Consider the following 15,000-nt stretch of genomic DNA (forward strand, 5'->3'; position numbering starts at 1 on the left):
TTATCTGAATGGCACGCTCACTCATGGGTTATTCTATTCGCCTAGCACTCTCTTTCTCAGTGCATTCTTTGATGTTGATTATGCAGAGAATCCTGATGACCGTCAGTCCACTGGTGGTTATTGTGTTTACTTGGGTACTAACTTAATCTCCTGGAGTTCTAAGAAGCAACAAAGTGTCTCTCGCTCCAGTACTGAGGGGGAATATCCCCAGCTTGCCTACACTGCCGCCACTCTCTTATGGTTCCATGCTTTATTTCTCGATCTTCATCTTCCAACTCCTTGTCCCAAGCTTTGGTGTGATAATATTAGTGCTCTTTCTCTGGCTTTTAATCCGGTCTTTCACTTTTGCACTTGTCATGTGGAGGTGGATTATCATTTTGTTCATGAAAGGGTGGTGCGGAATGAGTTACTTGTTGCGTATTGTTCTACTGTTGATCAGCTTGCTGACATTTTTACTGAGGGTTTATCACCTACTCGGTTCTCCTTACTTCTGTCCAAGCTGCATGTGCTCCACCGCCCTGTCAGCTTGCGGGGGTGTAATGGATGTTAATCCTGATCAGATTGAGATATGATTTACTTGCCAATTATATGTATTTATTCCTGTATATCCTCCTTGTAATCAAGACATTATTCCTTACCTAGAATAGGAGATACATTGTGTAATCACCAAGTAAAGGCTATGTATATATTTCATATACTGTTTATCAATGAAATGCATCAAAGAGATTCAAATCCTATCACTAATTACCCTTGAAGCAATTATATGAACCAATTTGTGTTTGGTATTCTCTTGATGATTTCCTCTTTATTGATCTCCTTTCTGATCTTTGATCTTTGCTCCTTGATCTTTCTCCTCCATGTGAGCCACAAAAGTATATAGCCACTAAGTCTCTCCACCAATGGAACCTTGAGATGAGAGGAAGTATCTTGAGAATACAAGGATGCTAGTGCAAGATTCTCAAGATTGGTTTCAATCTAAACCCTTTAAAAGATGAAAATGTTCACTCTTGAAAACTCTATTTTATCTCTCTTTGATCTCCCAAAGCTATTTTGTTGATGTTGGATTGTGTTTTTATGTTAAATTAGCTTATGGAAAAAAAATTCCCATACACATTTACTTAAGCATTTTCGGCCAAACCTCAATGGGTTCTTCCAATTTTAGGCCTTGTGACACTTAAATCGTAATATCTAGGTGATCTTAAGCCCTTGGGCTTGATATCCAACCATTTGGGCTTCCCGTTAACTATTACAGAGGCCTAAATACGTTTTTATACGTAGTAAATCATCCACATCAAATCAATCAAATTGATTTTCTCATTCTCATTTGCATTACTCAAAGTTAACCATTTAAGGTGTGCGATCCATTAGGTTCTAATTAGTAATGCAGTGGGAATATTAGAACTATTTCTAATCAACTAGAATTAAAATCCTTTTTTAATTCTTCCTTTATATGAACCAATCACAATCAATCCTAGGACTTCCACGAGTTAAGAGTGACATCTAGCAATATATCAAGTCTACCCAAGCTAACTAGAATAGATGAAGAACCTATTCAGTTGGAATTGCAATGCAATACGGTCTTTCTCTTATAAAATGTTTCAAATCATATTATTATGGTACATATTGATTATGTCAGACCCCTAATATGATTTATAACCACATGTGATTCAAAAGAACATGATTAAGAACAACATTCTAAATCAACCTCAAAATACTTTGGCTAAAGATTTACTGAATCACATCTCGAAACATTCTCCTTCTTTATCAAAGGTAGAGATTCCTAATTGTACATTCACATGCCCTTATGATGAATTAAGAGATCCCAATAACACATAAGGTAAATCTTTTACGACTTGCCTTTACGAGCTATCAAAGATCAATAACGCATCACGGACAACCATGATGCCTCAATTCTAAGGACTAATTTGCATTATTGCAACTATGAATTCTCATTTGACATGTAGATAAAACTCCATACGGGAACTATAGTTGATCAAGTTTAGTGTACTCATTCACTAATGAGCACCCACATACTTGTGTTAGTGTCAACTAAATAAATGGTTTGAGACTAACCATCCTTCTTATTGAACATACATAATATGTGCCAATCTTGACGATTTATCAATGCTCATTTGATAACCCTATGATTAGGAACATTTTGGGATACTATAGTTAGAGATCAAGGGTCTCTTGAACCTAATCTTCTTTAGATTTCTCTATCTCCTATTTAGTATTCCCTGAACTTTGTTTCTTTAATCGATGTAAAAGATAACAAAATAAGTTTGTCTTTTATTATCATAAACGATATGTATTCTAAGGAGATTACAACAAATGTATTAGCTCTTAGGGCAGCTACTTCAATTATGAGGAAGTATTTCAGAGACCTAGATCCTTCATCTCAAATTCTGGAGACAAATACTTTTGTAACTTTTGTTTCTCTCCTTCATCATTTCCAGTTACTACCATGTCATCCATATGTAGACAATTAATGGAGTGATTTTTCCTCCATCATGCTTTAGGAACAAGGTGTGGTCTGAATTACTTTGAGTGTATCCAAAATTCTGCATGGAACTAGTAAATCTTCGAAACCACATCCTGGGAGACTGTTTTAACCCATATAATGACTTTCTTAGCTTGCAAACTTGATCTTACTTGGCATGAGCTAGATTACATCTTGGCGGTAAATACATGTATACATATTCTTCCAAGTCTCCATGTAAGAAGACATTTTTAATATCAAACTGATGTAGTGGCCAATCTAGATTTGCTGCTAGAGACAGTAGGACTCTAATGGCCAATCGAATTGAGCTCGCATTTCCTCATTCATGGCTTCTTTCCACTTTAAGTTTCCTAGTGCTTCATTTACACTACTTGGGACAGATATATCGTCCAACTACTTCACAACATGTACATGTGACTCTAATGATCTTCTTAGAGATATATAATTATTGATGAGGTATTTTCATTGGGCTTTAGGATATGCTTCATACTGTACTCGAGGTTTACCACGGTTCTTCCTCTTTGGAAGTTGGTATATAGGGGCATCTATATCCTTTATGCTTTTTGAAATTAAATCATCATGATATATTGCATGAGTATTATTAGTTTAAGGGGAAGATGTTACTTGAATGACATCCTCTCTTGAGCTTGGGAAGCAAGAATAGTGAGCAATCCCACATTGCTCGAGGAGGGAAAGGTGAAGTGCCTTATATGTGTGGACACTTCTCTTCCTAGTAAGAGGCCTTTTGGGCAAGATAGCCTTAACTTGAGCTCAAGAACAAAATTGTGAGGGAAGACCCAAAGCGAACAATATCTTGCTAGTAGAGTTGGGTTGTGACAGGTACTGTGGCTGAAAAAGGGTACGGAGCGAGCAAAATTTTAGAAAACGGGTCAACTTCCTTCTCTTGATTTTGGCAGCGGGTAGACGACTGGTCGCTGGGTATAAGTGATCCAGTCAGTTTCATCTAGAGCCTCAACACTTCAATGAACACAAAGGGCGACCGGTCACATGAGAGAGGCGACCGGTCGGAATCGAGCCGAGACTCCTCATGGATGTGAAACTCCATAATCGATCGGTTGAGTGAGGGAGACGACTGGTCGTTTTACGCCAGATCGAGTGTTTCCAAACTGTCTTTCGGTGCTTCAGAAAAATACATGTCGTGTTCGTGGAACATAACATCCATGGATGTATATACTTTATGACTGGGTGGGTGGTAACATAGGTATCCTTTCTGATGGGCGGCATAGCGAGTGAAAACACATTTATCTACTCAAGAATTGAATTTGCTTAGTTGGTGTTCATGTAAGTGCACAAATAACACAGCCGAAAACCCGTGGTTCAAGGTTTGGGGGAGAAGGTATTTAGATATAGTGATGAAGTGTTTGAAGAGGAGTTTGGAAATTAAAGATACTTCAAGGGATTCGATTGATAAGTAAGCTGCAGATATGATTGCCTCTCCCCAAAATGACCAAGGCAGGTTGGAATCAAAGAGGAAGGCACAAACAACTTTAAGCAAATGTCGGTTCTTGCACTCAGCCACCCCATTTTGTTGGGAGTATATGGACACGAGTGTTGATGTATGATGTCATGATCTTGAAGAAACTTATGTAGATCATGGTTGAGAAATTCCCCTCCATTGTCAGAATGCAGAGTTTGAATTTTAGCTTGGAATTGTGTCTCCACCATTTTGCGGAATTATTCAAACTTCAAACTCACTTCTCCTTTAGTCTTGAGAAGTGAAATCCAGGTCATTCGTGTGCAATCATCAATAAAGGGACAAACTATCGAGCTCCAGCCTGAGTAGCTGCTAAGTAGGCCTCCGAACATCAGAATGAATAAGTGAGAAGGGAACCAAACTTTTATGTGTACTTAATGGGAACGGAACACGATGACTCTTAGCCAATTCACACGTATCACACTGGAAGCTGGAATCATCAAAACATGAAAATAATGATGGAAACAACTTCTTCAAATAACCGAACGAGGAATGCCAAGACGTTTATGCCATAACTAAACTTTGTCTCTCTGCCTCTTGGAACTATCTCCACTTGTTGTGTAAGCTAGACCAACCTTGGTCTCACTATCTGGAGCTAAGTCCAAGTAGTAGAGTTTGCCACACTAGTACCATAACTAATCGTCTTCCCAGTGAGGATGTCCTGAAAAACACAATGATTCGGCTGAAACGTTACAGTACAACCCAAAGTAGTAGTAGTTTGTGCAACATACAACAAGTTATGGTCCAAGGATGGAACAAGCAACACAAAATCTATATGTATGAAGTTAAAGAGAGATAGAGAGTCCTCTCCAACCACAGGGAGGAGGTACCATTAGCATTAGACACCACCGACTGTGTGGATGATTTGTGAGTAATAAGTTGGCCAGGCTCAAATGTCATGTGATCTGTAGCACTTGAGTCAATAATCCATGTGTGTTTTTGAGATGAGGTGTTGAAAGCAGAACCTTTGGTGATGGCTATAAAATCAAGAGCCCGTGTAGCCTGTTCAACTTGATTGACCGCAATCCTGCACAAAAGTAAGATTTGATATGAGTTTGTGTGTAGGAATTGTGGGAAAGGGTTTGGAGTTAGGGATTTGATAAAGGGTTTTGATTTGATAATTTAGGAATTTGATTTGAGGAATTTGATTTAGGAATTTGACTCGAGGAATTTGCTTAGGGTGTGTTTGAGTGTGAGGGTATGAGGATTGAAGTGAAAGCTTAGAGACGACCTAGGATCGGCCGCTCTGATACCATGCTAAAATATGAATAAGGTTTGAATATTAGATAATTTTGTATTCTTCTTCGTAAGGAGGAATATATAGGAGTTTACAAGTGTGCTTTACAAGGAAATGAATACATGAATTAATTAGGAGAATATGTCCTAATTATGCAAGGATTTTCAACTATACTGAAAAAAGGAAATAAATCACCTAATTAACTTAGGAAATAAATCTCCTTGATTTATTAGGTTAACTCACGTCAACCAAGGTTAAATTAATGTATATCTTCAAAATATTTCTACAACCAACCTCTTTACTTACTTGATATTCTTCCTCATCCAACCCTCTTAATTAATTTCCTCTGCTGCATCATCACTCCACCTTCTCATCTTGGCATACAAATTTCTCAGCATGACATAGTTTCCATCATTCCATTCCATGGCTCCAGTTTGACTGCCTTGTTTAAAACTTTGTTGGCTCTTGTGACATCCTCAGAATGGCCACATGCAAAAGGAAAAGAGGTCAAAATTATTCCATTAGCATCATAATAAGGCATGTTGTCAATCAATTTCTCGACTTGCTGAAAGCATCTCCTGCCCTTCCCAAAAGATCTACCATACAGCCGTAATTAATGTTCAATTTGTGGTCCGCCGGTCCTGTATTGAAATTGCAAATGATATACGTGTAGAGGTTTGTTGACCATTTCTATATCTGGTACTGGTTTTATACAGGCTTGACTAACATATGGAAAAGAAACATTGTCTTAAGAAGAAATGATAAAGTAATCTTGCCTGTATAAAGAGATTGTCTTAAGAACATATATATATAGATTTCTTTAGTTATTGGTTTTGGAATATCTGAATTTGGATTTTGAGATTGTGGGGATTTTTATTTTATGTTGTTACAGGTTTGGTGCATATGCTTATATATGTACATATCTATCACATGTAATTTGGTTGTGTTTAATTAATCTTCAAAGAGGTTTTACCTGCAATTGGAAATGGTTTCTGCTTGAACTTGGAACTTCATTCGATCGTAATCATATCGATACTCTTGACTTATTTTAAATAGCATGCGTAGGGTATTAAGCAATTCTCTTTTATCATTTCCTCTCCATTATTATTTCCTTTCCATGTTTCTGTGATTAATTGAATAATACCTCTTTCATCTATGCAATTCTCTCAAAGGTTTCAGTTCTTGGTTGGAGGAATCAGTTTGTCATATTAAACTCTCCCTTTATGGATCGATCTGGTTCTAATTTAGTTTTAAAGTTGGAATAAATTTTTGTGATTGAGTGAGTTCGACTTAGAAGGGGTTTGCGGGGGTTTGCACACTTCATGTAATAAAAGCAAAGTTTGAGAGATAATGAGAGGACAAACACAAACTAAAACTCCAACTGCAAACTACATAAAATGGAAAAGAAAATGAACCAACCTCCTCCCAATCCCATGGAACTCATAGCCATTCCCATTCTTGAGAGAGAGAGAGAGAGAGAGAGACAGAGGTTTGAGGGTGTAGTTTATGTCCTGTTTAGTCTGTCCAAGCAAGGTATCTGCTTCTTAGCTTGGGACCAACTGTTGGCTTAGGGCAGGCGTCTGCAGTTGTATTCTCATTTTGTAAAGGTATCTTGCAGCTGTTGTTGCCCTATATTTCTTCTTCCTTGCATAAGCAAGGTGGTTTGGCCAACGAGCTTACGAATATAGAAGCAGTATTTTTGTTCTGGTAAACAACACCTCTTTCGGAAACTGATTAGTGGGAAGAGTCTACTTCCCCTTATATATTCCAACGTTTTTCCGTATAAATTGATATATAATTAACCTCTCCGTATACACCAATAGATCTACACTGTAGAGAGAGTACAGTAAGAAAGGAATGTTCTCAGTCACAAGTTCAAAGAAAATTGGTATTTGGACTGTTCAAAACTTTTCTCTGCCAAATAATTGGTAGCAATCTCAAGCTTCCAAGTTCCACATGCCTTTCTCAATAAACCCCATGCCTGGCTGCCATTTGAAAAGTTCCTCAAAAGGGCCCTTACATATTTTTCAGGTTACCCTGTATATTCAGCATAAACTACAACGGATGAAAGGGGAGGGGTTGGTAGAGGTTATGCATATTTTTTTCTCTAGACTCAAGCAAATCACCCCTTTTCTATAAAATCACCCATCATGTGCTTCCAAGTCTGCCGCAAGGTTAAATGTATAGCTTCGGAATACACATGCACCCTGTCACCAGCCACAAACTCCTTGATTCTACCATCAATCTCTATCACACTACAACCAACCTCTTTATTTGCTTGATTCTTCCTCATCAACCTCTTAATTTCCTCTGCATCACTCCACCTTCTCTTCTTGGCATACAAATTTCTGAGCATGACATAATTTCCATCATTCCATGGCTCCAGTTTGACTGCCTTCTTTAAAACTTTGTTGGCCCTTGTTACATCCTCAGAATGGCCACATGCAAAAAGAAAAGAACTCAAAATTATTCCATTAGCATCATAAGGCATGCTCTCAATCAATTTCTCGACTTCCTCCAAGCATCCTGCCCTTCCCAAAAGATCAACCATACAACCATAATGCTCAATTTGCGGGATAAGCCCAAAGCCCTCCATTCCTTTAAACCATCTTTTCCCTTCCTCTACCAGACCACAATGGTTACAAGCAGACAAAACACCAATAAAGGTTACATTGTTCGGCATAAACTTTTTGCACTGCATCTCTAAAAATACCTCCAGTGCCTCCTTGCCATGGCCGTTTACTGCAAACCCATTTATCAAGGCATTCCAAGAAGCTGTTTCCTTTTCAGGCATCTCATCAAAAAGTCTTTTGGCCTCTGTAGTTTCACCACATTTTGCGTACATATCAACAAGTGCAGTGCAGATGTTGATTACCCTATCAAGCTTCTTCCTTCGTACAAACTTGTGAACCCAACGACCTAAATCCAAGGCGCCCAAATCTGCAATAGCTGGAAGAATGCTAACAACAGTCACGCCATCCAGTTCAAGAGACATATTTGACTGCAGTTCATGGAATAATTTCAAGGCTTCATGGGGCTGTTTGTTTTGACTGTAACCCCCAATCATCACATTCCAAGAAATTAGATTCTTCTCGGCCATGGCATCAAAGAGTGATCTAGCAGATTGTACATCACCATGATGGCAGTAACCATACATCATACTGGTCCAAGATACCACATTCCTATCCCTCATCTCATCAAATAAACTTCGAGCGGAGCCCATATTTCCCAATTTGACATAACCATCAATCATAGCATTAAATGCAGCCAAGTCCTTCTCAGGCATTTGATCAAAAAGCCTCCATGCATTACCCATATCTCCTAACCTTGCATACCCACAAATGAGAGCTGTCCACGATACTCGACTTGTCTCCGTCATTTCATCGAACAACTTACTTGCACAACTCATCCTCCCAAACTTTGCATACATATCAACCAATGAAGTCGACACATACAAATCTAAGCACAACCCAACTTTAATAACATGACAATGAAGTTCTTGCCCTTCCCAGATGGCCACATCTAAACCACACGACTTTGCCAAGGCTGTGAATGTGTAGCCATCGGGCTTGAAACCCGTGTCCTTCCTAAGATTTCTATAGAGAGTGAAAGATTCAGCAAATTGGCGCATATCCATGTGGGCTCTGATCATAGAGTTACAGAGAAATGTGTCATCTTTATTGGGTTTGTGATTGAAGACGCGGCGACCATGTCGAATCAGAGCTAGCGGGTTTTGATGAGAGGCGAAAAGGGCGATGGAACCGCAGGTTGTGATGAATTTGGTGAGGAGATTGACATTTGTTTCGAGGGAGTTTCGGAGCATGAAGGCGTGTATTTGGAGAAGCGAGGGTGTTGTTTTCGTTTGTTGGAGAAGGTCTAAGCATTTTCTTTCTAATGAGCTCCATCTCCATACTTGCTCTCTCATCATACATCTCTCTCTCAGTTTTGCTTCCCTGTCATTTGAATGGCGGGGTTTCTCTTTTTTTTATTTTAAATCATTTTTTTCTGCAAGGATGTCGGTTTTGTACAGGTGAGAGTTGAGACCCGACCCAAAGCACATAAATTTGGTCCGGTAAGGTTTCAATTTAGGTTTAGACTTTAGTGTATCCAATTCAAATTCTATGAAAATCAGTCTTTACAAATATGGATTGGATACATCTCCTAACCAAAAAAAAAAAAAAAAAAAGTCTTTATAATCTATATCTATCTATATATATAAAACAAAAGAGAATGGTGAAACATTCAAAAACCCCGAAAATATCCTTGGGAAACTAATATTAAAACACACTTATTTTAATTAAAGCAGGATATAATTGTAAAAGAACAATTACGCATAACTTTAAAAAAATTAAAAAGAAAAGAAAAAAGGTACAGACCCTCACTCCAGAGCAAGGTCTAAAATATCGGTGATATCGGAAATATCGGTAGTCCAAAAATACGGAAATTTTGATGGAAATATCGGGATATATTATCGATATCGATAAAAATTGAATAAAAACCACGGAAATTGTAATAAAAACTTGGGAATTTTTATTGAAACCTTGCAGGATGTTTATTTAGTCTATTATCTATTAGTTTATCACAAAAAAATTGGAAGGAAATGCATTGCATGATGGATTTAACTGATTTAAGTTGATTATATAGCGAGCTGGCAAACATTGTGAGTGTAGAAAATATATAGTAATAAATGAAAGAAGATTAAACACACCATAATCATTTATATATTATGAATTACTACAATATTTTACACTTTATACATTATATGGTAAGATACATGAGTGTTGAAATTATCGCCTCTGATATTATCGCCAATGTTTTGAAAGGCGAGGCATTTTAGTCACGTTATGTGAGCCGTAAGCCTTGAAGCAGTGAGGCGTATGCATTTTAAACATTAATTTATTTAAAAAAATTATAAATAATATAATATAATTAAATTGTACAACTAATTCTTATTTAACTATAACAATTTATAAATATATATAGGTCTATGTGTAGAAATTATTATTGTACGATATATAAAGGTCCATGTGTTAATATATTAATAAAAAAGGTAATTCTTATTGAATACACAGCGGCCTGCTCCAACTAAGGCAAGAAATTGAAGTAGAATCTCCAATTGATATATAGAATTTACAGCGTGTATTAACTTAATATATTAATTAAGTAAAAAAAAGGGAAATAGCCTAAAATGCCACCAGTTTTTTAGTTTTAAGTGGAAATACCAGCCCTCCTCAATTTTTTTGCAAATACCACCTATAAATATATATTTATTATCTACTTATTGCCCAAATATCACTTTTTCTGAAATTGACTTATATCTCAGCTCTCTCTGTCGCTCAGGTCTCTCTCTCTCTTCGCTATTTCTCTATCGCACACTGCTCTCAATCTCTCTTACGCAGCTCTCTCTCTCTCTCTCTCTCTCTCTCTCTCTGATGCAGTGCTCTTTCTCCCTCAGCGGTGTGTGTTCATCGAAGCTCAACTCCATCATTCACCTTAAAAAGGTACTGTTTATCGTCATTTTCTTAGTCTGAAGTTGGTTTAGGGTTTATGGGTTTCTATGAAATTGGTTTAGATGTTTATTCGAAATTGGTTTAGGATTCTCTGAAATTGGTTTACAATTTAGGGGTTTCTCTGAAATTGGTTTAGGGGTTAGTCTGAAATTGGTTTAGGGTTTATGGGTTTCTCCTGTGATGGTTGTAAGGACTGCTGCTTAGTTTTTCTCAATTTCGTGTTTAAGAGGTATGTTTGAGAGGTATGTTTTACTCTGTTTTAAGATGGTATTTGCATTTTGCTGCATATTTGGATGTAATTTTTGGCCATTGAAGAGTGGCTATAATTGAAGTAGTCACCCTTGCTATCTTGAAATTGGACTTCAATTTAAGATATGAATCATTTAGTTTAATCCATCGATATGGAGTGAGGTGGGAAAGGGTTCTTGGGGCTGAACCTGAACCTTAACTCATCATTAGCGTCAATCCTTGCGTTGAGAAGAGGACAAAAGCTGTTCAAGAATTACATACTGCACAAGATTACTTTGGCAGCGACAAACTTCCCCCTTCCTAAAATTCTTGAATAGCTTTTGCCCTCTTCTCAACGCAAGGATTGACGCTAATTATGAGAATAATAACGTGATTTTCAAGTGTCTCAACTTCTTTGTGAATTTCTACCTAGAAGAATCAAATTTCACATACAATCACATATGCATTGACAAGTGACAGATATATTAAATAGATATAAGCCAACCTTACATTATATTTTTTGGATGTTGTTGCATCACCGACCATTGTAGATAAAACCTTTTGAAATATATAAGAATAACAAGAATAGAACATAGAGGTATTTTCAAGTAGAGAACTCGGTTTATTTGAGATATGTACAGACAAAAGGTGGGCTTTGTGCGCAAAACGAGTGATTCTAAGGTGGGCTTTGTATTTGTTATTGACTAGTTTGTCTTTTTGTATGATTTTCATTTGAGAAGGATAATTTCACTAACCTGTGACTGATTTTGTGAAGTTTAGTAATTAGAGAGATTGGAAATTTCTGTATTTTAACTGTGAATTACTTCATGCTTGGATGAAACTTCTATTGGTCTGATTGATTTTGCTCTATGGATGACGAAGTGCCTCAATTTGCTATTTGTCATCTAGGATTGGTTCGTTTGGGATGCGCGTTTTCAGTTCCATTTTATGATGCATATTTAGTGTGGGAATTTATTGTGGTGGCAATGGCTATTCCATTATAACACAGCTTTACCTCATATTTGTTGATGATTTTCCGTATTTCTCTATCGTGTATGTTGAACGGTTCTCATGGCTTTTGTGTTCATATCAGACCCATGTCCAAATGAAACGGTAAATTACAGTGGGTAAGAGATTTTTGAGAAACTTACTCCTTTTGCTGCATGCCCACCATTTATCGGATTGATTTTTATTTGCTATATGAAATGGTAGGTATGAAATTTAAGATATGAATGAAAGTTTGGTTACTCAACTTATATTTGGATTCTCGATTATTCAAGAACAGTTGCTGCAACTCCAAGAATAGGGCAGGTGTTTACTCGCATGGTTAACTCGCAGGGTAGGTGTTTGATAAAATGTGTTTGGTTTTGTTCTACGAATTCAAATGACATGGTGGAGTTTTGTTTTTCTTCACTCTTTTGCAGAGAATACTTTGAAGAGAAAACAGAGAGATGTTGCAACAAGTCTCATATTTGTTTCTTTGGTCGTTCATTTTATGAAATGGTGGGTTTTGTTATTCTTTCATCACGAATTTTGTGTATTTGTTGTTATGTTATTTCTTTACTGAGTGCATTGTTTGGTTCTCTTCTCAGGTTATATAAAGAAGCAATCTGTTTATGTTGTTTTTCTTTTTTTGCCAATCTATTTATGGTTGCTGCAATGATTGCATTTTTGTAAGAATGAAACATAGTTTCATCCATATACATTACTGCATTCGAGGAAATGCAACCCTCTTTTTGTGTATTGTTGGCTCTTCATATATAATTGAGATTTAAACTTGCCATAACTTATAGATTGTCTTAAACTGATGACAATGACTACTATTGCTATATTTCTACTTGGTTATGTGGAGCAGTTGGTAGGTGAGAGCATCTCTTTTGGCCATGACTGTGATATGAAACCCAAGCCAGGAAGGTGAACGGGGTGAAAGCGTTCTAAGAAGAGGAGGACCGCATGTATACAGATTATGCTATGATTTTTTTCCTTCTATTTTTTTTTTCTCCTGGGATTCCTTTGGTAGAGGACTTAAAAGCAAAATGAGGATGATAGAGATGGAGGGAGTTCAAGGGGAGGAAAACTGCTAAAGGACTTACTGGCCATGCTGTGTTTCTTCTCTTTTTTTAGAGGTTTGTTTCTTTGATAGTTAAATTGGAGACAAAGAAGACAGCAGCTGGAGGCTTTGATGTACAAGCAGACGTATGCAATTAGACCTTGATGTATTGAGATTGGTTTTAAATAAAGACGTATGCAATTAGTTATTGCATCTGTTTCAAATTTCGTTTAAATGGCTATTTTCTTTTACTTTCGTTCCTTAATGTGAATTGTTAACATTGTAGGTTTTCAAGGGGGGTTCAACTTCCCAAAGTGCAGGAGGCTTGCAGAGGAATTGGTGAGCTGCTTTCAACAAAACCGATTACATTAAAATAATTGTTTATTCTATATTTTCATTACACCACTTAAGTGATATATTTTGTTTTTTTTTGGTTCATAGTTTTATTCCTTCTGAATACAGAATCATATGTTTGGGTTTGGGGTACAAAATCGTGATGTCTAACTAATTCGCCAATCCTCTCAGGTACTTCTCTTTCTCATGATTTTGTGCATTTTGTGACATTTGACATTTAATAGGCTCAATAAAAAAAGCTTTTGATTATCTTTTAATTATACATTTATTTCTCTGCCTTCACTCCAGTTTTCAGTTCTTTTGGTTTGGTTTTTTATGACGCTTTGGTTTGATGCCTTCTTTTTATCCCTCTTTTTGGTTTTCTTTTATTTCTCAGGGGATCCATTTGCTACAGGAATTAAAAGAGTCGGAGGGAGGAAAAGGGAGGAAAGGTTTTTCTGGTTTTTTTTCATTATACTTAAAAGTTTTCTTTTGCTACTGGCTTCATGAATTATCAAACCCACGATAATTGTTGTGCAGGAGTTATTATTCTCTCATCGTTGTGGTAGATAGATCGGCTGCACGTGTGGGTCTTCAACTTCTTGAGGTTTATCAGCCTTGTTATATTCATAAAAAAATTATGTGTTGTATTGTATTAAATGTTTGTTTCCTAACAACAATGGGGTCAAAGAATTTGTTTGACTACAACAGTTGAAATGATAATTTCTTTGCTGAGAAACAAAAGGAAGAAAATGAAACAAAAATAATAAAAGAAAAAACAAGGGAGAAATTTTTTAACACGGTAAATTCGGTAAATTTTTTTTAACATGCTATTTTTGATACAACTTTCTTCCGATAACTGGAGTAGGCATGTAGCAAAGAACAAACTATCAAAATTGAAGGTGAGTATACGTGTTCCCAAATTATGTTAAAATTTGTCAATTACAAATTTAAAAGCATATGTTTAAACTTGGTCTCATCTCATGTTATTTATGTATAGATTGACAATGAAAAAGTGAAAGATCAATTAGAGAGGAAAGGATGGCGCAAATGGTCTTGATCGTTGCATGTCTTCCTCCTATGTGCATATTATGTAAATATTTGTCTATAATCTAAAACTGTGTAGAATGAAAATATTATTTTACTTAAATTATTTGAGATTTTCCTATTAATGTTGGATTTGCTTTGGATATTATTTATATATATAGATTAACGAGAGGCCTTTTTTTAATCAAGCGTGCTACGCAGGACTTAAAAAGTTTCGTAAATATTTTTTCGCAATTGTATTTATATAGATGTCTGTTTCAACAGTTTCATATTTTAATCGTGCACGTGTGATAAATCGTCGTCTTATTCCTTTATCGCCTGTATTTTTCTAGACGTCCATCTTAGCATTTTTTTTTGTCTTTTATAGCATGTGAACTGTTAAGATGGATGTCTAGAAAGATACAGGCAATAAAGGAATAAGACGACGATTTATCACACGTGCACGATTAAAATATGAAACTGTTGAAACAGACATCTATATAAATACAATTGCGAAAAAATATTTACGAAACTTTGTAAGTCGCGCGTAGTGCGCTTAATTAAAAAAAAGCCTCTCGCGCGCGCGTGCAGTGTGGCTAGTATATATAAAGTAAAAGATAG

At 36.5% G+C, this 15,000-nt stretch overlaps 1 pseudogene; it reads right to left on the reverse strand.

Moving 5' to 3' along the window:
* Window positions 1-6,583: 6,583 nt before the first annotated feature.
* Window positions 6,584-9,307, reverse strand: LOC110745171 (pentatricopeptide repeat-containing protein At2g44880 pseudogene; annotated as a pseudogene).
* Window positions 9,308-15,000: the final 5,693 nt, after the last annotated feature.

Source organism: Prunus avium, chromosome 2 (assembly GCF_965620075.1).
Source record: "Prunus avium chromosome 2, drPruAviu1.hap1.1, whole genome shotgun sequence".
Classification (NCBI taxonomy): Eukaryota; Viridiplantae; Streptophyta; class Magnoliopsida; order Rosales; family Rosaceae; genus Prunus; species Prunus avium.